The sequence below is a fragment of the Prionailurus viverrinus genome, chromosome A1 (genome assembly GCF_022837055.1).
Source record: "Prionailurus viverrinus isolate Anna chromosome A1, UM_Priviv_1.0, whole genome shotgun sequence".
NCBI classification, from domain to species: Eukaryota; Metazoa; Chordata; class Mammalia; order Carnivora; family Felidae; genus Prionailurus; species Prionailurus viverrinus.
This window is the reverse complement of record NC_062561.1, coordinates 73569807-73594843: the sequence shown is the minus strand read 5'-3', so window position 1 is coordinate 73594843 and position 25037 is coordinate 73569807. Positions and strand designations below refer to the sequence as shown.

Below are 25037 nucleotides of genomic sequence, written 5' to 3'. Positions count from 1 at the left end.
GAGACAGAGATCAATTATATTGAGGGCTGTTACATCAGGTGAGATGATGACTGAGAATTAGCCATCAATATATCTGCAACATGGTGAGCCAGGCACTCCCTTAGATCTTCTGCAGAAAACAATGAAAAGTGCTAGATATCATATTTTCAAAGGTTTTTTAATTCTCTATGAGCTGGCAAGGAAGTAGAGGGTACTCCAGGAGAAAACTTGCAACGGCAATGCTCTTGAACAGGCACTATGAGAAAGGGTCTGGGATGTCGGTGGCAGGGTTTGTGTCAAAGGTTGGACATTTCAACAAAAGTAGCAGGAAGGAGGACAGGCTGTCTGGGCACATGTGCAGGTGGTTGGAAGGCACGGTGGCGGGAACATGTAGTCCTCTTCCCGATGGTTTCTCTGTGACATCACAAGTAAAGCCATTCGCTGAGGGGAAAGGTGGTGGGGGGGGGGGAGAGTGCCGGAATTTTGAGAAGAAAAGAAGTATGAAAGAATCTCCTGGGACTATTGTAAGATTGCACTAGCAACCCACTCGAGGTCAGCAGTCATGGGCCATAATGGGAGTGTGTCGGGGTAAGTGCATGTGTCTCTCCATTATGTGCAGCTCCACGGGCACAGGTGTAGAGTAGGTTTTGGCGCAAAAGTCAAAGCAAGAGGGGGTAAGGTAGGGAAGGGAAACTCTGACAACCCACTATGGAATCGAAGTGGGAAAGGCAAGGTGTCGGGCAGGAGGACGGAAGAGGGAAGCTTAGAAATCAGAGCCTTCCCTGTTTCCATTTGCCATTGACTCTAACCTACCTTCCCTATGAATTTCTATTTATCGCTGCCTCCCCCATTTCCTCGTGAGCCCCTGTCTCATTCTTTGATGTTTTCAATCTACTCTGTAGCAGTTTTCTTGTCCAAGGTAGGAAATCCATAACTGTCAATTGGACTGTGTTTTCATATTTTTCCTAGTCATTATATATCAGTTACATTATGTGAAATTTTATTGAGAATTCTTTTTGAAAAGCCAGCTCCATATAAATATGTATAAGGAACTATTCTGCTCCAAAGTGCTACTTTAGATTATAGATGTATCAGCATGGCTGAGGTAAGTTAAACTTTTGACAACATGGTTATTTTGTCAATTAAGTAGATGGAAGAGACGAAATATTTCAATAAGGTATTTGGCTAGAACTGTTTGATTTGACCTGTGTACATTTAGTCAAAGTGACCTAATGCTTGCCAGTTTTCTATTTTATTTTGAGGAAAGCCTAGAAGATAAAAAAGGAAAGGCAGTCACCTTTTTCTTTTGAAAATATTATATTGACAATGGTTATCAATTTGAAATTTTGTTACAGTTACATTTTGTGTTTGTTACAGTTATGTGTTTGTTACAGTTATGTGTTTATGTGTTTGCATGTGTGTGCACGTTGGTAGGGGATTGGTGGAGTCAGGAGGAGAATATAGAATATAAAAGCTGTTACGTCAGAGTGATTGGCAAAGGATCTCTTAAAAAATATCCTGTATGTGACTATGGCCAGCATAAAAGACTAAAACTGAACTAAAAGTATTGTCTTGAGGTCTAGTACTATATAACTTTAGTTAACAAATATGTAACGTGTATCTTCGGGTGTGTGGTGCTGTACTAAGTGCTGGGGCTACGGCAATGGAAAACAGATAAAAAATAAAACTTTTATTATCATGAGGTTCAAAATCAAATGGGGCTGTGAGCTAGAATTGGTGTGGAGACAGAGTGGGCAGATTTTTGTGGCTGACCACATGTGGGAGATCAGGGCGGGAGGGTGATGGAAGATCATATGGAAGTTTTGATCCTGAGCAGATGATGCTGACTTCCCTCATTTAGGGAAAACAAGAGGACTACAGAGTCTGGGGAAAGATGCTGGTTTAGATGATGCATGCCATGCAGACACCTGTACGGAAGCGTCCAGTGGCAATTAGGTGAGAAGGCAGAGAATATACATGCTGCTGCTGTAAGTTTAGGTGCAGGGAAGAAGGATGTGAGGAACCAACAAAGAAGCTTGGAGGGAGAGTTGAGTTATGAGCCAGGCTGTGAAGCGAAGGCTGCTCTTCGTTGCTGCATTTATAAAACAGCGCGGTCTCCTTTACGTGTATGATTCTGCTTTTGATTAAAAGTTTGTGTTTTCCTCACATGGCAGATTTGAAATTCTATGAGAATGTAGCAGGAGATAGACGTATGTTCTAAAGGTAGAATAGGTAACCTTAACAATATCCGTTAATAAATTTTAATTTCAGGCACTTGAAAGATGGAATACCTAGGCAAACAGCAGTTTGTTTGGGGATCAGATTCGCGAGCTTTTAAAGTTTATTGGATTTTTGTGTTTGGCTTATGGATTCGTTTTCCCTCTGGTGTTCTACAATGTTATTGGGGGGGGGTGCTCACATTGTGTGTTACTCTAGCATATGAGTTCTCAAAATCTGACCTCCCTCGGTCTTTGGGAGCTTCTGCTATGTTTCCCAGCTCATCTCATTGGCTTCTTTCCCTTTTGTGTTGTGCTTTGAGTCTCAAGGTTAATTCTTGTGGGAGGCAAAGAAGAAGAAAGAATTGAGGAGCCTTGGCCTTCCTGCTGCTCTGCTTCCTGGAGAACCCCCTCCCCCACCCAGCGTCTTTACCACTGAGTTTCTGCTCCCCTGTCCATCCCCTCCTCTAAACTGGGAGAGACAGGAGGTCATGGGTTGAAGTCCAGAAAGCCTCAATAGTCCTTTTCCTGTTTGATTTTCCTCTTGATCTCTTGTCTACTTGCCTGCCGGTATTTATGGCAACAGTGCTCATAATGGAAATATAAGAAGTCCAACCGAACCTATGTGCGTGCTGAAAATCCTAACCTTTAAACTTGCACAATTCTTAATCCCAAGAAGCATTGGTTTCTGGATGTTCGGCACTGCTTTATATTCCTAAGGGATAGTTCGCATTCATCTCAACTCCTCAATTTCTTTCTCAACTGTATTCTTACAAACATCCTATTTTTAAAATTACTCCTCTGAAGCATATTCCAGACAGGACCACACTAATTTTTAATATATACTTGGTGAATAGCTGAATTTGAAAATAACCATTTAATTCCATTCTTTGTGTCCTTAGGGCATCTTGCTGTTCTTTTACTTAGAAAATTCTAACCCCTTGGTACTATTCAACTTTGATCAGAATGAGTTTTCTACTGACGTAGGAAGAAACAGCTTTGTCACCATCGTTGAAAAGATGGACTCTGTTGGGAAAGGTAAAGTATGTCTTAGTGATCTTGTTCTCAGCACGATATGAGAAACAGATTCACATCCAGTGTCATCATCTGGTGCAGAATTTATCGTCTAGAAGCCAAGAGAGAAGCATGTCACATTTAATCAGTACTCTGCTCGACTCTTACTTAGAGTTCTTTGAAAACAGACTCACTTAGAGGAAATGATATTGTTTTCCCAGACGCTGAATTTATATTAAAAAAAAATAAGCTTCTTTTTTCTTGGGGATTTTGTCTTTAGTTTTCCCTTGGCACTTTTACATCATTCCCCTAAGAAGGCGCTTTAACGACTGTGCTTCTTAGAGCAGCACAGCATAATTAGGCAATTGCCCTTGTGTCTGGAGTCCACGGGTGGAAGGGGGGGAAGGTGACAGAATTGTGCAATGGGCTCATTATAAAACAGTGCAAAATAAAAACCTGAACTTACCAGTTAAAGGAAAGCTGAAAATGTGCTGTAAAATATTAAGGCATAAAAGATGAAAGTAAAAATCATCTTCAGTAGAATGGCTTGGATAGTCAGTTGGGATCAGTAGTAATTGGTTAATTGAAAAGATAAGTTAATGAAAAAAGCAATAAAACAGGGCAATTATTAAAAATGATACACATGTGCCTTCAACATTTCACTTTATGTTAATGCTCATTCACCAGTACTTTGACCCCCATGGGGTTTCTTTGATTGTGGTTGAACTGATTTGAGTTCTTGTAGAAATCACACCCATGATCTCTGATTTCTAATTTTGGTGTCTTTAAGTGGAGCAGAACTTGAAGGATGTAAGCAATCTGAGTGCAGAATCTTTCTTGATTTTCATGACATTTTCTTCCAATCTTTTATGGTACAAGAACACCCATATTCAAAGGAGTATTTTTAGCCATTTGCCTTTATCAAGTTTTTTCAAATCATTCAATCTATTTTTTTTCACAGAAATAGCAACTCTCTCTTTTGCAATTATGCTTGTGATTTCAAAAATAATTAAATTACATAATTAGAATAACAAGGCCAACTTGCATAAATAAAACGGGGGGCCTGTATGGGGGGGAGCAGATATCCATTGCATGGGCAGTCTGCGAGGGCATCCCGGCTGCACGGGCAGCTTCCCATGGCTCCCATCACATTCCTCTGTAAAGCAGAAGAAATACAAAAATAGTTGCTTACTTGAATTATTCCGATCCACAGATATCAGTTGAATTGAAGGAGAGACTTTTTTATTTTTAAGAAAACTTTTATTTCAGAATAGTTTTAGATTTATAGAAGAGTCACAAAGATAATACAAGGGGTTCCCCATACCCTTTTTTTCCCTATTAGAATCTCATCAGTGTGGTACCTTTGTGACAATTAATTAATATTGATACATTATTATTAATACAAGTCTGTATTTTATTAGGATATTATTAGTTTTTACCTATGGTTCTTTTTCTGTAATTGGATCCCATCCAGGATACCACATCACATTTGCTAATCATGTCCCCATCAGACTTGTCTACACTGGGGCAGTTTGGGAAGCTTTCCTCATTTTTGATAGCTTTGACAGTTTTGAAAACTGTCAAACTGGTCAAATGTTTTGTAGCGTGTTCCTTAATTTGGGTTTATCTGACATTTTCCTCATGTTTAGCTTAGGATTATGGGTTTTGGGGAGGAAGGTTTCAGATGTAAGGTGTCATTTTCATCACATCGTATGCAGGGTACCTATCAATACTTACCAATATGAAGTAATGCTGTCAATGTTGACCTTAATCACCTGGCCCAGTTAGTAGTCAGACTTCTCCCCATTGCCTCTGGTGATTGTTATACTCAGATGGTTTACCATATTGAAATGGGAATATGTGCAGTAGTTAAGTTCTTTCATCCATGTTCTCCTCATGATAGAATTAGACAGTTTGGCCTCTTGATGAGGATTTTGTGACTAGCCAAAGAAATACACTTAATGTCAGCACTCCTGACATCTCAGCACTCCTACTGAATTCCCATTTTGCTGTCTTGTTTTACATTTCTGGAGCTTTAGTATTAGTATCTGACTGAAGGAAACACAGGCTCCAAGGCTGTTTTTGGCAGTGGTTTGGAAGGAAAATGGCATGCCACGGTCACACACTTGTGCTTCTGCAGTTGTGTGCTTCAGGGTTCTAAGCTCGAGACTAAATTTACCATTCCTTTGTTCAGTTTTGTTTCATCCTGTGGTTAGAATTTATGGCAGTTAAACATTTTTCTGCTCTTGAGTCCTTTTAGCAAAAATGTACTTGATAATCACCTTGCAGCATATCAGTGGATGACCAGGCCAACTAATCATTGACCTGGCAACTAATCACTGCCCTATTTGCAGACCAAACAATTCCAATATGGTGTAGGGAGATGGAAAGTAATTCCGGTATGGTGTAGGGAAAAGTTTGTGCCATCAACCTAAGCCACAAACCACAATGGCTCATATCTCATACTTCGTAGAAGTCATACAAAACCTGAGAATGAATCTTTTAATAAGGAATCAGACTCTTACACTATGTCAATCTTTTGGAAACATTTTAATATAGAACACAAAGAGATCTCTAAAACCCAGAGACCATCTGTTGCCTTTGTGGGCCTGGAGATATCATGAGGATATTACACAGACTTCCTTTTACTGAAATTTTTGTGATAAGAATGTGAAAACATTTCATTTTAGAAATGACACTCATTTACCTTATTTACACAATAATCGTTTCCTAACCCTCAGTAAAGAACAAAAAGCATAGTCCCAACAGTTTAAACTTAACACCACCGTTGTCTATAGGCAGATGAGGTCGAGGCCAATTCTTTGTAGGTTTTCTCTTCTATAACCCCAAAAGACTTTCTTTTTCAATCGCATCTTGGCTGAATATGGAACTCAATCATCTGTTGCCCCAATATCTACATCGTATAGACAGCCCCAGTGTGAACTTAACCTTAAACCGCTGAATGAGTGAATGGCTTACTGCCCAATCAGGCATTATTTTTCCGTTTCTACGTTGTTTTGGTTCTCTGCCCCTCACTAGGATATTTGCTTCTGCTGACGTGGTAGTGACACATCTGGGGAGAAATAGCATGCACTGTAAAAACATGTTATGAAGGGAAATCCTAAGGCCTGGATTTTACAGATCCTGTGGCACATCTAATTCTCTGCCCCTGGGCATGATCCTAACCTTTGACTCCTAGTTTCCTGCAAGAGGAGGAAAAGGCAGTTATAGCTGCCTTGCCCCTACCTTCAGAAAGGTGGTTTCAGGATCCAGTGCATGGTAATTGTGCGAACGGGTTATAAGCCACACTGGGCTGAACAGTCGAAGGAAAAGAATGAATGAAGTCTGCATAGGGGTGAGGAAAGCCTACAGGAATCCTTCCTACCTATACCATGGCTAGTTATCCCAGTGCAGTATGTGGTAAAGATTTATGCTATGAAAACAATGAATCAGGACAGATTGAATTAGTCGATACTCTCAAGGACATCTCCAGGCCCAAAGCTTAGATGACAAATGCACTTCAGTGGCATCAGAGTCCCTGAGTAGTGTAATTAGTTGTTTAACAAAAGCCTGATGACAATAATCATGATGACTAGGAACCTACTATAGTAAACTAAAGTTGGAAAACATGATTTTTAGGATTCTTCCTTGTTTTAAAATTCTACAGATGGCTAACTTAAAATAATCGAACCAATGACCTAAACGGAAGTAATCTGTAGACCCATGGGGGAGAAACAAATAAAAAATGATATATTAAAATACTTTTAATAATATGTATTCACATTTAAAAAAATTCCACTTTCAAGATGGGAATAGGAACACAGAGCTCCCTATGCACGAGATGCAGTCCTAAGAGCCCCCCTAACTCATCAGTCCTCACCGAAGCCTTACGAGGACAAGGGGACTGAGGCACAGAGGGAGGAAGCAACTACACTGAATAAAACAACTGGTTTGGGGAGCCAGCACTTGGACAAAGGTAGTCGATATAATATGAAACAAAAATTAATTTGGGAAGATGTCACTAATTGACGCAAGGAACAGAAGTAGCCGAACAATTAGAAAAACACTGGAAATAAAGAGAGGAATGGCTAACATGGTAACTATCCAAATGTCCAAACACAAATGAGAAAGTGTGAGACAAGGGGACACCACGGTGTTCAAGGAATGTCTTTGAAATTAATATTTGGAATGTACTTATTTTTAAAGTTGCTATTAGATAATTCATAGCCAATATTTAGGCATTTTTTAGATAAGGCAGTTCTAATAGTTACCCAAATTGTATTCAGGAATAGGTAGGGTTTTTTGCTTTGTTTTGTTTGTTTGTTTTTTAAATCTGCCTCTGAAGAAAGACCAGTTGAAAACAAAAATTAAGCAGTGGAGAAAAGGGCTGCTATTTTAAGAAAACCAGTTATTAAAAATTAATAGGAAATGTATTTGATTATATTAAGTAGATATGCTTTCTCATTGACTTCAGTAATTTTTTTTAAGTTTATTGTGTGTGTGTGTGTGTGAGAGAGAGAGAGAGAGAGAGACAGAGAGAGAGAGAGAGAGACAGAGAGAGGAGAATGAGCAGTGGAGTATCAGAGAGGGAAGAAGAGGATCCCAAACAGGGGCTTGCACCCACAAACCGTGAGATCATGACCTGAGCCAAAATCAAGAGTCAGATGCCTAACTGGCTGAGCCACCCAGGTGCCCCTGACTTTAGCACTTGAATTGTACCAGATCATTCATAAATGAATTCTACGGTTTTGACTAAAGAAACCACTGGTATTACAATTACGCAAAAATTGCTATGTTCCATTTGTTAACAATGTTTTTTCTAGCATTTGTGGATGTTGACTGTTTATTTTTTTCAGATTTCACGTTTCTACTTCTACCTCTGTCTCCTTGAATACTCACGAGAAATTGCTGTACCTATGACAGGTTGCATGATGTTTTTCCCCCCTCTGTGCACTCAATTTGTGTATTATTGTATCATATGACATTTTGAATCAAGTGCTGCTAGTACCAAGCTGCTCTCAGCAGCTGATGCCAAAAATATTCATTATAACCCTTCTCAGCATGCAAGTGAGGGCACTTCAAATCCCAGGGACGGAACTTCCAGCGATTGTGCTTTTCTTTCTTTTGCATATTATACAGCAAAAAGGATGCAAAACAAAATGAGCCTTGTTAGAAAAGAATGCCTTGGGAAAATATTGTAAAGCATGCAGTTCGTGGTTCATGAAAGTCATGTGAAATTCAGCAGCACATTATAGATACCACCCCAGAGGCCTTGTGCCCCTTCTCTTCTCTTGCCTCAAGTGGCATTTTTCTTCAGTGTTTGATTTCATTCAGGTGCCAGCCATCTACACCCCTGGAAGTAAGCAGTCCCCTTCCCGGAGAATCATGATATGATACGCGCACGTACATTTGCTTTTGCTCTGGCCCTTTATGGGAAGAGGCCAGTCAGGATGAATTTAGTCCTTGCGGTAGTAACAAGGCGCATGGAAAGCATGGAAGGTTCCCTTCTCCAAAGGAGGACAATTAAAAAAACAAATTCAATAAGTAAGTTTTGTCATTTTCTAATATTAAGAGTGCTGAGCCTGCAAACATCAGCAAGTTTCTTATACATTAATTCATTGTACAAAGTGAATGCCGAAGACTCAGTAGCCAGCTGATAGGATGCCAGAAAATGTCACAGCAGAGAAGAGGGAGCCTTCTGAAGTGGTTTTGAACACCTGACCTCCCACCTGCAGCGTCTTCTGGAGGAAGAAACATGGAGCCTGTTGACAGGGGTTTGTGGATGGAAAAGTGGGGTTGGCAGGGGACAGCAATGTGTGGATTCTTTTCCTATTGCCTGAAAAACTGCCTCTCTTATTTGCTGACCCCGGAAAGACCATGAGCAAAGGGCTGGCCCTGGGCAAAGGTCATTTTCATCTCAGCCTGATGAGTACATTCCACGTGCCTCTGATGTCTGTGACTTCTGCTCAAAGCGCTGTAAGCTCAATCTCCCAGAGAGGGCCAAAGTCACACATGTCCTCCAAAGAAACCAGAGCTGTTGCTGTGGCCTGCTGTGTTCCTAAGAGATGCCAGAACCACACTGGGTTTTCACTGTGGTCTTGCACTCTACTGGCCCTGACATTCATTGTATTGGTTGACGCTAAGCTTTAAAAAATGTGTTCTTATAGAGATGTTTCTTATCCTGCTGAGTCTCAAGCCACTGCTGTAGCTACAGTGATCTCTTCTATCTGGTGTATGTTTTGCTAACTTTTTTTTTAATGTTTATTTAGTTTTGAGAGGGAGAGACAGAGTATGAGTTGAGGAGGGACAGAAAAAGAGAAGGAGACCCAGAATGTGAAACAGGATCCAGGCTCCGAGCCGTCAGCACAGAGCCTGATGCAGGGCTCGAGCTCAGGAACAGCGAGATCATGACCTAGGCCGAAGTCTCAACCAGCTGAGCCACCCAGGAGCCCCTGTTTTGCTAACTTTTGTCTTGGAAATCACAAAGTCTTACCCACGCCTTAAAGGAAAAGCTCAGAATTCTTGTCTGTTGAGTACTTAGCATGTAGTTGACACTGTAGTGAATACTCTATATATGAAAACCCAGAACAAGCTGACGTGCTAATCCTTTAAAAAAAAATAGTAATATGATCTTACCTGTGGAAGTGGTTTAGGATACTGATCTCACATTTTCCTGTTACATTTGAAATTCTGGAAGATAATAGGGTGAAAGATTTACCCTCGAGAAGAATAATATGTTTGAATCTTCTGCTTTGAAAACATGTAGAAATTTCCATATTTATTTTGCTCTGGAGCATATAGTAGGAAATGTTTGGCAGGTAAAATTTGACTTCTTTTAAACTCCCTTAGTTGTTGTCAGTTAATTTGAACTCATGGAAAACAGACCTTTTATTAACAACAGCACAGCCCCACAAAATGTAGAGCCATTAGTGGAATATTATCAAGCCATTTTCAAAACCTATCCATGAATCTCTGGTGTGACAAAAGGCTTAAAAAAACCAGGAAGGCTAGTTTAGTATTGAGCACTGATTCATGGGAACTCATGAGACGCAAGCCCAAAGAACAAGTTTTACACCAGGTATGGCCAGCTGGTCAGTCTGCAGTGGGTGGGATTGGGTGACCCGAGGTCACAAGCCAGGCTGGCTCCAAATCAGATAACCGTGGAGTCAGCATTAATGTGCTGAGTCATTGCAGCGGCTCTGAAGCATTTCTCTCCTCTTTCAAGTGCTTCCAGGTTGTGGCCAGAAAAGCCCGAGTGGACAGCAGGAGGGGTGGCCGATCATGGTGGTCAGAACCAGAGTGAGGGGGCAGACACCTGCTTGGGAACGTGAATCCTTCCAGGTGCACTGTAGCCATTGGCTTCTGAGTGCTGTCTTTTTTTGCAATGTGTGGATTGCAAAATTCTTAGGATCCCACTATATTCATTCTTAGGATCCCACTATATTCACATTAGGTTCTCGAAATTTTGGCCTCAGTTTCTCCAGCGTAGCTTAATGTCATGTGCAGCCCCTTAGCTTGTGGTTGATAATTATCTGTGTTAGAAAGTTTTATTTATCAATCCATCTATTTTAATTTATAGTTATATATTTTGGTGAACAGGGATTCTTGAGACAGGGAAGTAATAAACTCCACCAGGTTTCTCTTAGCAACACCATGCAAACTTCCCCACTTTTCTTCTCCCAGACCTTCTGTATTTAGGGCTCTCAGTGGAACACAGAAGAACTTGCTAGCATATTCAGAAGGTTCAGAAGGTTTCTCTGCTATGAAGAAAAGATCAAGCCCAGTGTATAAAATGCCCTGAAATTTATAAATTTCAAAAGAAGAAAAATGCCTAGTTTACCTTTTAAATGATAGTTCACATAAGAATGTAGGGAATTCATAAGGCTATTTTGAGTTAGTGAGTCGGTAAGTACTTTCCCATAGTTTGTAGCCAAAGAGTTAGAGAATCTGTATCAATCACCTTTTTTAGCAAGAGCATATGTTTTTTCTGCTTTTAGAATCAGACCCAAGAAAACATGCAGCTTACTAAAAAATAATACTGTTCAATTTCAACCCTCTCTTTGTTTTGATTTTTAAAAATTTTTATGTAAGGGGTGCCTGGGTGGCTTGGTCGGTTGAGCGTCTGACTTCAGTTCAGGTCCTAGTCTCGCGGTCCATGAGTTTGAACCCCATGTCGGGCTCTGTGCTGACAGCTCAGAGCCTGGAGCCTGCTTCAGATTCTGTGTCTCCCTCTCTCTCTGCCCCTCCTCTGCTCATGCTCCACATCTCTCTCTCTCTCTCTCAAAAAAAAAAAAAAGTTAAAATTTTTTTTCCTGTGAGCACTTGCTTCTGCAGCACATTTACTAAAATTGTAACAATTTGAGAAGATTAGCATGGCCCAAGGATGACAGGCAAAATTTTTATGTGAAAGTGATACAGAGTAGAAAAGAATGATGTTGTTTTCTAGAATGTTATTGGTTAGATGACTTCTATTTGATTTCTGCAACAGTATACGTTCCACTAAAGGACAATTACCAACTATATAGGTCTGGATTGGCCCACCGAGCAGTACTCACTGGCAGGGTGGCTTTCTGCCACTGCTAGGTTGTCTCTAGGGCTGGTGACAACTGTGTAGGGTAGAGCAATGATGTGATTTAAAGGGAGGATGGGGAGGGACAAGGCAGTGAAACTGCTAGGGAAGGGTGACGTGGCCTTGGACCTAGCTCAGGGTTGTCCCCTATCACTCACTCCGGACGTAAGTTCACGACCACAGCCAAGACTTGCGTATGCAGAGAAACACAGTGCTGTGTTCGGGTTGGATTCAGGGACAGCACTAGAATTTAATGGGAAAATTGGTAGCTGGCACAAAACCAAAGTTGATTGGGTCCAGAGAGCCAAAGATGAGCTGTTGCTCTGGACCTCAGGGTTGGGGACTCCTGTGTCCAGAGGCTGGGCTGGTAGGGGAGCAGGTGTGGTGGTGTTAGTACCATGCCATGGGGCTGACCTTGGCACTTATGGGCAGTGCAACGGGAAAAGAGAACTGCCAAATTCAGACTATAGGGAAAAATGTCCAAGGGGACACACTTATAAAAATGAGAAGACACCACCCATTCACATATCTGAAATGAAAGAAATATATTTTACTCCATCAATAAGCAAAAAGTGGTCGCTACAGTGTGAGGAGGTAACTATTTACAAGTTAGATAATACTTTTCTTCTGAGGGTTTTGAAGTACTTTTGATTCTCTAAATGTTATTGTGGGGGGGGGGGTGGGGTGCCTGGGTGGCTCAATCAGTTAACTGCTGACTCTTGATTTCAGCTTAGGTCATGATCTCTTAGTTTGTGAGCTCAAGCCCCGTGTTGGGCTGACAGTGCAGGGCGTGCTTGGGATTCTCTCTCTCCCTCTTTCTGCTCCTCCCCCATTTACTCTCTCTGTCTCTCTCTCAAAATAAATAAGTAAACTTTAAAAAATGTTATTATGGTGTAGTAAAAAAAAAGGAAGTAGGGGTGTCTGGGTGGCTCAGTCGGTTAAGCCACCGACTTCAGCTCAGGTCATGATCTCACAGTCTGTGAGTTCGAGCCCCACGTCATGCTCTGTGCTGACATCTCAGAGCCTGGAGCCTGCTTCGGATTCTGTGTCTCCCTCTCTCTCTGCCCCTCCCCTGCTCATGCTCTGTCTCTCTCTCTGTCAAAAATAAATAAAAAGAAAACATTAAAAAAAATCTTATATAAAAAAGGAAGTAAATATCTTCGTCTGCATTTAGAATTAATACAAAACTGAATCAGTGTGAATTCAGCTTTGGACTTCGAATCGGTTTTCCTCTTAATTACTGAGAATATGAAGATACGTGAGACTATCACTGTCCTATTTATGGCAGATTGTTTTTGTGAGTTTGCAACACGCTATATTTTGCAGGCTAACATGAACACAGACTACTTTCTCAGTTTTTCATGATTGTGATTGAAGGAAATTAAAAAGCTAGATAAAACAAAATTATTGTTTCAAAGTGGTATGGAAAAAAAATAAAATGCCGAGGTAATGTACTAGAGCCTTTGAATTTTTAGATTCGTAGACAGATTCAACTTGAAAGAGTACTTTATCCTTTGAGGCAAATGTTTTTTTATCATCCATCCTCAAAAGAAAGATTTTGGTTCGTTTGTGTAACTTCAAAAGATTCTCCCTTATTCACTGATCAAACAATTACTGAGTGCTACAGTGTGCCAGGCACTGTGCCTGATGCTTGGCATAGAGGATGATTAAAGAGAGTTTCAAGCATGCTCGAGCAGTGGAAAGACAGAGGGAAAAAAGTGGAACTTCTAGCAACCAAAGAATTATTCTCTCAGAGATAAAATTCTTTGAGGAGGGCGAGTGGTCTAATGGGGGAAGTAAAAAGACTAATATTTTATGCATAGTAACAATAATTTTAGAAGTGTCTCATTTTTAAAATCCTATTTGGTGTATTTTTGTGTCATCTTGTCCGTTTGTATTAAAAAGTAAGAGCATTCTTAAAATTAAGCGTTCAGTATTACACATGTGATCAACTGAGATCTTTTCTCATTATAGAGATATAAATTGTTATGTGACCTGCCCTATAGTTCTGGTCTGAAATTTAAATAAATAAAGTAAAAAAGTATTTGAGGGGGAGAAGAATAAAAAGGACATGGCATCAGTAGAGATGTTTTCACAAAGAATTACCAAAAAAGGTACATGCCTACCTTTTAAACAGTTCCTATGGAACAGATTTGCTCATTGTGATTATATCCCAAATAATGTCATATGATAAGGTGGCTTGGATATCTAGGCTGCAATGACATTTAACTTCACAGTCTCAGTGTAATGCCAGAAAGAATACATGCAAACATGCAGCATACATATGCAACGTTTTCAAAAAGGTCAAAGCAAACCCAGAATATATTGATGCAAAGGGACTTGGTAGCCTTGAGTTACAAGCCTTCTTTCTAATTGCTATCACCATGAAAACTCAAATTTATGAACTGTTGTCAGCTATGTGTCAGAGACAGAGAAGACCAACTAGGACCAAAACATATGCTGTGTGTCCTCCCTGGCGTGAAAGAAGGAAGAAAGTGTTTGCCTTCTTTAGAAATGAATCCCTGGGGTAGTATTTGTAGCATGGGTTCTGTGCAATTAAACAAAGCAGTTGAGGCACTTCATATTGTTAACTGTTATTCACTTAAAATAACAAATACTAGATTGTAATAATAGTATTTGTTGTTAATTCCACAATTTCTGACTCAACAGCGAAGGAATTAATCAAGATTTATTGGGCATTTTTTGTGGACCACACATGAATGGGTTTATGGAAAAAGCAGGGTAACACATAAATTATGCTTTCCATTGATATGTTCATTTAACAAATGCCCATTAGGCATTTTGTACCAGCTATCCACACTAATGAGCATTATGAGTCAGTCATAGAGGTAAGTAATCCTAAATGGTCTTTGGCCACAGAGATTTGCCAGGCGAGATGCTCATGCAGAAAAACAAAACATTTCAATGAAATACATGACTGTGTGAAATATGCAGATAATAAATATTGTGGCTATTTCCTCCTTTAAAAGGAAAAGAGGGATTTTATGGAAGAAGAGTAACTTGATCAGATTCTGTGTGATGGGGATCCTTTGAGGAGCAGGGAATTTCTTTCAAGGTGGACAGATGAGCAATAGTGGAGAAAATGGAACAGCTCATTTTTAAAATTGAGGGGAGGAAATGCTCATCATGCAGTCAGAAGAGAGGATATAGACATGTTTGGTTAGGAGATACACAGTGATTGTCTAGGATCCTTAGCCCCTTAAAGTAAAACGTCCCTAAGTGAGTTTACTAAATACCATCTATAAGGTTGGAGCCTGCCCTAAACAATGAGACCAATTTTGCCCTCAGTCAGAGAATGTTCTAAGAATCTTTAAGCCATGGCTCAGAGACATACAGTCTAGTTTTTTTTTTTGTTTGTTTGTTTTTTGTTTTCCTTCTGCTGCTGCTTTGCTGTTGAACCCTGGTCCATGAAGCATTCCCTCTCCTTGATCCTTCAACCGACTCCCTGCCTTGGATCATGGTTCTGCAACTACCATTGTTTGCTTTGAAGCCTCTACCTTGGCTTCATGCCCTGAGTTACTGGCTGTTGTAACTCTGGGCAAATTACTTACCCTCTCTGTGCTTCCATTTTATCATTTGTAAATGGGAATAACAATAGTTCCTACCTCATTGGGAGTTGTAAGTGTTAAGAACATATAGAACAGTGCCTGGAACTTACTAAGCACTATGAAAGTACAAAAAATTATCAAAGTATTATTTTGGCTTATGTATGTATGTACGTATGTTTATTTTATTTAGAGAGAGAGAGAGAGAGAGGGGGCCAGAGAGAGAGGGAGAGAAAGAATCCCAAGCAGGTTCCATGTTGTCAGTACAGAGCCTGCTACGGGGCTGAAACTCATGAACCATGAGATTATGACCTGAGCAGAAACCAAGAGTTGATGCTTAACTGATTGAGCCACCCAGGCGCCCCTTGGCTGGTCTATAAGGTTCTGGCTTATCTATTCCCTGACTAAACACAGGCCTAAAAGAGTGGAGAGTTTATGAAGAAGATCCTTAGAAATGTTGGAATATAGTGTACTCTCAGTCTAATAACAAAATAGAGAAAAATTCCATGCAAAGATGGTGTGATATTAATTCTTAGTGTAACTTTCCAAGTTATTCAGAAACCAAGCTTATTATTGATCTGATAAAAATATGAACAAGCATTTATCACACCAATCATTAGCTCACCCTGCTTCTGGAAATACACATGTGTAAAGAATTCCAACAAAGGTTACTTTTCTAGATTTTTTATCATCTCTAGAAAAACAGCTACCATGAATGTATTTCATATAACACACACATGCACAATCTGGAGATTCTTCTTAATGAAGTAGTGAAATAGCCCTTGAAGCAACATTCACAACCAAAAGAATGGTTTTATTCTGTGTACCAAGAACATTCATCAAATCACTAAAGAGACTATTACAGGGCTATGAATATTATTCTTTGCTCTATGAAAAATTTTATCTGACATCAGGAGGATACAAGTTTGTAGCTGTCATTTCTTCTTTTTTTAATATTAAAAAATTTTTTAGTGTTTATTTATTTTTGAGAGACACACAGGGTGTGAGTGGGGGGAGGGACAGAAAGAAGCGAGACACATATTCCGAAGCAGGCTCCAGGCTCTGAGCTGACAGCAGAGAGCCCGATGCAGGGCTCGAGCTCACTGACTGTAAGATCATGACCTGAGCTGCAGTCAGACGCTCAACCAGGTGAACCACCCAGGTGCCCCTGTAGCTGTCATTTCTAAATGAATAAACAAGTCCAATTATATGGTCATCCAGGATTTATTCTTTCTTTTTTCTTTCTTTTATGCCTTTGGTGACTCTCCTTTGCCTTGTTAAAATTTATTTATTTTTGAGAGAGACAGAGAGAGAGAGAGAGAGAGAGAGAGAGAGAGAGAGAGCACACAAACAGGGGAGAAGTAGAGAGAGGGAGACAGAGAATCCCAAGCAGGCTCTGTGTGGTCAGTACTCATCCCAACAAGTGCCCTGTTTAATGCCCATCACCCATTTAGCCCATCCCCCCACCTACATCCCCTCCAGCAACCCTCAGTTTGTTCTCTGTATTTAAGAGTCTCTTTGGTTTGCCTCCCTCTCTGTTTTTATCTTATTTTTCCTTCCCTTCCCCTATGTTCATCTGTTTTTTTTATTATGAATATCATTTTAAAAATGGAGCACCTTATGAGGACTTGTGTATGTAGAATGCATTTTGAGAACTGCAATTTTAGGAACCACAACTTTGGGAAGCTCTTAGTGGCTGAGCTTAGGATAAATGTTGACGGTAGTACATTGAGAGTAGAGTGGGTATGAGGAAGTTTTGGTCTACAGAGCCATTCTATTAAACATATTGTTAGGAAGCACCAAATGTAGTGGAGATAAAGATATATTTTTCTAGAAGGAAAGGGAAATCATTATTACAGTTGCTCAGTTAATTATGATATTATAATTAAGATAGATGAAATAATTTCTAAATAAGACATGGTCCTACAATCCAGAAATTGCACTACTAGGTATTTACTCAAAGAATACAAAAATACTAATTCAAAGGTACACTTGCACCCCCATGTTTGTAAGAGCATTATCTACAATAGCTGAACTATGGAAACAGCCCAAATGTCCATCAACTGATGAATGGATAAAGAAGATGTGGTATATATACACAATGGAATGTTACTCAGCCATAAAAAAGAATAAAATCTTGCCATTTGCAAAGACATGGATGGAGCTAGAGTATAGTATGCTAAGCAAAATAAGTCAGTCAGAGAAAGACAAATACCATATGATTTCACTCATATGTGAAATTTAAGAAACAAAACAAATGAGAAAAAGGGGGGAGAGGGAAGGAGAGAAACCAAGAAACAGACTCCTAACTATAAAAAAGGAACTGGACTTGGCTAGCCAGCCCCCATAACTGCATAAGTGACCAGAAGGGAGGGGGTGAGGGGAGGGGTTACATGGGTGATAAGGATTACGGAGAGCACTTGTGATGAGCGCCAGGGGGTGTTGACGTGCTGAATCACTATATTGTATACCTGAAACTAATATTACATTGTACGTTAACTAAATGGAATTTAAATGCAAATTTAAAAAACAGAGGTGGCTCAGATGGTTGCTTAAGTGATGACTTATAATGAGATAGGGACAAGTGGGGCAGCAAGATTGGAATCTCTGGCATCTTCTTAATTCTCATATGGGTGGAGTTTATCCATTATTATATGGCTAGTGGAAGATACTGTTTTTGCCTTGCAAATATCTGATTTTGTTTCCTTGGTATAGCTGTGAGATGCACCTGGTTGGAGGAAGGCTAAATCCTGGCAGGGTGTCTCTTGTTGTCTCCATTGGTCCAGACATGGAGATACTGAGTTATCTGATGAGATACCTAGAGGGACCTGTGCAACATGCTTTTGGGAAGTAGAGATTGGAAGTAGAGGTTAGGATCTGGGAGAGATGAGATATCTGGAGAGGCATTCAGTGACAGGTGAAGCATGGCATGCATATGGAGTAAGCAAACAGAATGCAGGACTGGATCTGGAAACACAAAGCATTTCAGATACTTGTGGAGGAAGAAGAACTACATAATGACGGAGAAGTTAGGATCAGAGTAATAATGGGATGCATAGCGAACACAAAGTCAAGGATTCCCAGCTGGGGTGACTAGTTTAATGACAGGGCTACTGTTAATATTCTGGGACTAAGGGAACAAGGAAAGGGATGGGGACAAAGGACAGATTGTAAGTGCATAATTAGGAGGTTGTTGGTGAGCATGGTGGAGTAGGCCAGAGGAATGGTGGAGGGGGTGAGGATTTGGTTGCTTTGCTTTGAAGGATGGATACCTGTGAAGAGAGAGATGAGGTGAGGCCAGAAATGCTATACTGTGTGTGTGACACATGCATACTTCGCTGGGCTGTTGAGTTGGGTTTTCAGAGAGGGAGCCACTCTTCAGTGGCCATTTCTAATTCCATACAAGTGTTCAAGAAACAGTGGAGGCACCATGGGCCACACTTACTGCCTTCTGAGCACACTCAGAGCCTGCATCCAGGAAATTCAGTTTTGACACCACTCTGTTCATAGCTTATAGAAGGAATGCCTTACTTTTCACCAAAACAGTGACTTAAGTTCATTTAGAATGCATATAAAATGATTTTATAGTAAGTCATACTCTTGAAAGCTCAAGCATCTGGAAAAAAAATATAAGGCTGCAACAGAAATAGATGAAGTCTAAATTCATTTCCCCAAGTCCCTTGGAAAGTGCCTCTTTGTCCTGTTCTTTTTATGCTTGTCAACTGGAGAGTGCTTCTTTTCATTCATGTAGACTTTATGTTAGGTCCCTTTGAAGTTTACAGAAAGTTGACTTAAACTCCCAACTCCCCCCAGTGTCTCTTATTTCCTAGGGGCTCATGTTCTCATGTTCACCCTAGATGTGTTTTCATATTTCCGCTGAGTTCTCCATCAGATTTTTATCTCAGTCACTGGAGCTTCTTCCTTTTCTGTCACTCGCATGCTCAGAAGTGAAACCAAAACCACCATTCAAACGAGACATTGGTGTGTATGACAGCTTTACTGAAGGTTCACAGTGATGAAGGCGGTTTATGTCGCAGAACCAAACTCTGACTTAGTGAATAACTCAATGCCCTGACTTCCTTGTCACTTGGAGTTGGGTTTTTTTTGTTGTTTTTTTTTACCCACTTCTTTTTTCTGCATGATCAAACCTTTCTGTCCTGCTGCTGTCCACCGCCCCCTCCACTCTTCCAGATGACTCGCCCACCCTCCTGTCTAGATGCCTCCTTCATCCCCCCAGATTCTGTTAACGTCTCATGGAGCAGTCTTGGATTTGCTGTCTTCACATAGAGCATTCCCTCAGGTCATTCCTCCCTGCTTAAAGCAGTCTATCCAGGTATTTTCTTAACGACAGTTCTCTCCCTTAGGGGAGCTCTGGTGCCGGCTGTTAAAAATGACATTTTTTTCAACCTGCTACATAATTTTTTAAAGATAAATATGTTATTTATTCTTCAGGGGCTGACATGCCTGGAGACTGCTGAAATCATTGCCTATTTTTCCTGCAGCATGTGGCCTAAGGAGGGACTATTATTTGAACAGACTGAATGAAGGAAATAACAATTATTTAATACATATAGGGCTGCAGCCACAATAGACTCAAATGATGCTTGTAATGGGTATTTACCATGCAGATAGCTTCCTCCCTGATATATTAGGTCAAGCACCCAATACAGTTTTAGGCCTGGTCCCTGAGCATCATGTCCTGAGTCCATCTGTTTCCAGTAAGATGTAAACTCTGTAAACAGTGTAACATTTGGGAGCAGACTCTGAAGGCATCCTGTGTATTCACTGGGAGAAGGAGAAGGGGTGCTTGCATATTCTTCGGGGGTGGGGGAGGGGCGGGGCTAGGGACATTTCAAATGGAGTTCCTGAAGGATTTATTCTCAAGGAGACAGTACCTGTTATGTTATAAAAGCTTAGACTTTAAACTGTGTTGTTTAAAACTGGGTTTTATTTTTATTTGCTTTGTTTCAGGGAACAAGGCAGAAGACGAAAAAAAATATCATTTAGTATACATTAGCCACTGTGCCAGTGGTTTTATCTGTGGTGTTTGATTTCATCTTCACCGTAGCACCAAGGGAGAGGTTAACGGCCCTATTTTTAGGTTAGAAATGTGGCATGTAGAGAGATAAGCATCTCCTCTATGGTTGTGTCTAGAAAAGGGTCAAGTTAGAACTCATCTCAGCTGCAACTTGCCAGGATAGTCCCAAATATGGGAATCACAATGCTCCATTATTCACTTCTTGAACTTAAAACTTTATATATAAACTTAAAACTTCTTGAACTATACTTTATAGTCTTTCTCTCAAAAAAATATGAGACATTGCGGATTGTGATTCTGCAAGAGGAGAAGTAAGACAAATGTCAATTGTACTGAGAAAGAAGCTATTTTATTTTATTTTATTTTATTTTATTTTATTTTATTTTATTTTATTTTTATATGAAATTTATTGTCAAATTGGTTTCCATGCAACACCCCGTGTTCATCCCAATAGGTGCCCTCCTCAATGCTCATCACCCACTTTCCCCTCCCCCCGCAACCCCCACGAACCCTCAGTTCTCAGTATTTAAGAGTCTCTTATGGTTTGCCTCCTTCCCTCTGTAACTTTTTTTCCCCTCCTTCCCCTCCCTGCTGGTCTTCTGTTGAGTTTCTCAGGATCCACATATAAGTGAAAACACATGGTATCTGTCTTTCTCTGCCTGACTTATTTCACTTAGCATAATACCCTCCAGTTCCATCCATGTTGCTGCAAATGGCCAGATTTCATTTTTTCTCATTGCCAAGTAGTATTCCATTGTATATATAAATCACAACTTCTTTATCCATTCATCAGTTGATGGACATTTAGGTTCAGAAAGAAGCTGTTTTAATGAAGCAGGTTGAGTCACTAGGACAATTTCCTTCCTATGCTTTATTTTCTTAAAAAATTAGTTGTTATCCCAACACATGAATATTCCTGTTCTTACATGGTACTTTTAAAAATGGGAAATATATTAAAAGAGCATGCTTAATAAACACGCAATCTTATCCTTTAGAGACACAATTCCAAGCAGGGCCTGGGACCCAGACTTGTGGGTTCGAATACCCGATCATCCTGTGTTAACCATGTGACCTTAGGGAAGTTACAGAGGGCTCTCTTTGTGGTTTAGTTTCTTCTTCTCTTTATTTTTTTTTTTTATTTTATTTTTTTTAAATTTTTTTTCAACGTTTATTTTTATTTTTGGGACAGAGAGAGACAGAGCATGAACGGGCGAGGGGCAGAGAGAGAGGGAGACACAGAATCGGAAACAGGCTCCAGGCTCCGAGCCATCAGCCCAGAGCCTGACGCGGGGCTCGAACTCACGGACCGCGAGATCGTGACCTGGCTGAAGTCGGACGCTTAACCGACTGCGCCACCCAGGCGCCCCTTCTTCTTCTCTTTAAAGATAATAAAAGATAATACTAGTTCTGTCTCATAAAGTTATTGTGAAGATTAAAATGTACAAATGTATGAAAAGTGCTTAGAACAGTGTTTGGCATAGAGTAAGAGATCAATAAGTTTATTAGTGTTATAAGTTGATGAGGGACAATAGACAATAGTAATAAAGACAGTCATATAACACAGAACTCTCAGTTGGAATAGGAAAAACGCCTTGGCAGGGTGACTGGGTGGCTCAGCTGGTTCAGCATTCGACTCTTGATTTCAGCTCAGGTCACGCTCTCGTGGTTCTTGAGTTTGAACCCCACATCACGCTCTGCGCTGGTAAGGCAGAGCCTGCTTGGGATTCTCTCTCTCTCATTCTTTCTCTGTGCCTCCCCTACTTATGTTCTCTCTCTCTCAAAATGAATAAACTTCAAAAAAAAAAAAGAACACTCTAGCAAATGAATTGGTTAAATATAACATGTAAATTTTGTTGGAATATTGCTAATGGTAGTGTTCTTTTAATAGCCAAAAAGTGGAAATAAGCCAAACCTCTAACAATAAAGAAATACATAAGCTTATATATGACAGTAGCTAGTAAAATAAATGTATTGTGTGGAAAAGGATTAAAACATTGTATAAACCATAATAAATCTTATCCATCTATCTGTCTTTATTTATGTGTCTGTCTATACATACGCATATAAAATACTTGGAGGAAATATAGCTGTATGTTAACAATGGTCATTTCTTAAGCGATTCCAGGTAATTTTTTTCTAATGTTTTTCATAAGTTCTTAATACTTTTAAAGTTATGAAAAACCCCCAAATTAAAAGAAAATAAAAAATAAGCCCAGTTGGTGTATAAGTCACAAAGTCTATAACATAGATTGTCACTCCATCTTCCTTCCTTGGACACGCTGTGCAGACCACTTGCAGAAGGGGCTTCAGACACACTCCGTTTACAGGTGGGTTCACAGTGCAGTTCATCTTTAAACCCTAGAGCAGATGGATTTCGTGGCATGTGATTCCGTCTTTCGCAATTGCTGTTTGTTTTCAATCATTTATCTTGAAAATTAACAAAGGCACATTATGATAGCAGCAGAGAGGAATTTTGCAGACTAACACATACCCTGGAGTTTAATGAAATATATTCTTTTTGCACACAAAGTACATGCAGAGTGAAGCTTACTTTTGGGGGTTGAAAACTCTACATTTTAGAGCATCTTGGTTTTTAATTTTTGAAGGAACAATGCATTTTAAATTTTTTTTTTTTTTTTAACGTTTATTTATTTTTGAGACAGAGAGAGACAGAGCATGAACGGGGGAGGGTCAGAGAGAGAGGGAGACACAGAATCGGAAACAGGCTCCAGGCTCTGAGCCATCAGCCCAGAGCCTGACGCGGGGCTCGAACTCCCGGACCGCGAGATCGTGACCTGGCTGAAGTCGGTCGCTTAACCGACTGCGCCACCCAGGCGCCCCGGAACAATGCATTTTAAATCCATTCCCAGCCACTCAGTTAACTACCCAGCATGCTGACTAAATGCTTTAGCTCATAAAAGAGTAACTTTAGGGATGGCTAGGAGCTGATGTCAGTATATATTGTTGTTTTGTTCTCTCTTATCTTAGAAGCTACCTTTCTAGAATTTTTAACTTGTCCACTGTTTATTCTCTGGTGGGCAAACCCTTGAGCCTCAGGAGACAGCCGCCAATTAGCTTTGCAATTCCGCACAAACCAGTTTACCTCCGGGGCCTCTGTTTCTTCTTCTGTGAACAAAGGGACACTTCAGAAATTTTAGCCCGTGACCTGGAAGCCTCTTTTTAATGGGCTGCAGGCATTAGTGGGGTTGCTGACAGGACTTGAGCTGCTCGTGTGCGATTTCATCAGAATTCAGTTATGGAACCTGGTAGCACAGACACTTAGTGATGAGCGGCCCCCACCTGGAAAGCATTTCTCGAAGGGGATGTTCAAAGACCACTGTCAGCCCGACAGAAGAATTTTACTCTAAGGGTCACATCTGGTTCTGGGCCAATCATTTTGTAAAGTGAACTGAACAGATAGGATCCCGGCCGTGTTATCATTTCCAGTCTAACTCAGATTAATGACCCGGACAGGGACAGGAAGGATGTAAATTTTAAAAATACATGCCTTAAATTAGATCGGTTACATAAGCAAGCTAAGAAGTCACCGAGTGCAGGAGCACCTCCGTGGGCTCACTTTAGCAGATGAGAACTCGCATCAAGGAAGAGTTTGAACAGTTGTAAAATTCACAAAAAAGGGTATTTAGCATTCGACTTTATTCCCTTTTCCCCTCGGTGAGATTTGGTAAATGACTGAGGCTATGGAAGGTCCTTTCTCTCCTGGGATCCTCCTAGCTTGGGATGCTTTCCAGAGGGATAATAGAGAGCAACAGAGCAGAGCCTGGGGCTGGCCTCCTGATCCTGCCTGGAGCCCTTCCCAGTCCCTCCTCTGGGAAATGGAAGAGTGAGTCTGCAGGGCACAAGCTGACTGGTGAGTTAAGCTGATTAGAAAGCTTCTAGGTGACCCCCATAGGCACAGTATGGGCCTCAGTGCTGTTCCCACATGTATCTGGAGGGATCAAGTGCATGACATGCTCCCCAGGGGAGGGAGGGGAGTCTGACACAGAAAGTAGATTGATACAGTCTTTCCTATATGACAGCGAGTGGTGGCTCGTCCAAGTTTTGCATTAACTTTCAGCTTAAACACAACTTTAGAATTAAACAGGGATGTATGAATTTAAGGCAAAGTCACATTGCGGTTGTTTAAAATAGGAATATAAAGTCAATAATGATTTCGAAAATAGATTTTCTTGACAGGCATTCCAAAATAAACTTTCATCAAGCACAATCTCTCTGTTGTCTAGCATCTGTTTAAAAATAAGGTTGGTAAAATTGGCCATATTCTAATGTGGCAGTTGATAAAATGAATCTGCAGATAAAATAGTTGAAATTAAAACTGAAAAAAAAGTCAGGCGAAGTATTAACCCTTGTGCCATTTCTGATGTACCTTTATCAAGCATCCCTGACTTCACAATGTATACATCTTGGCCTCCATTAATTTTATAAGGGTGACTATCAGCACAGATACCACAGACACACTACCAAATTAGTCAAAGTCACATTCTCCTGTTATTAATGGCAACACTAAGACCTTGCAGCCTCTGATTTTTTGCATCATTTACTGTCAACTTGAAAATGTCATGTTAGTAACTAAACACATCATTCATGTGTTTCTAGTTGCTTATATAAGATACTGCTTAAATAAAAAATTCTCC

The 25037-nt window shown here is 40.3% G+C and overlaps 1 protein-coding gene and 1 pseudogene across 3 annotated transcripts in view; both read left to right on the top strand.

Moving 5' to 3' along the window:
* The window catches only part of FGF14 (fibroblast growth factor 14), a 617709-nt gene that overhangs the window by 106169 nt on the left and 486503 nt on the right, over nucleotides 1-25037 (top strand). The gene's annotated exons all lie outside the window — the stretch shown is intronic.
* On the top strand, nucleotides 11532-11627 carry LOC125147421 (uncharacterized; annotated as a pseudogene).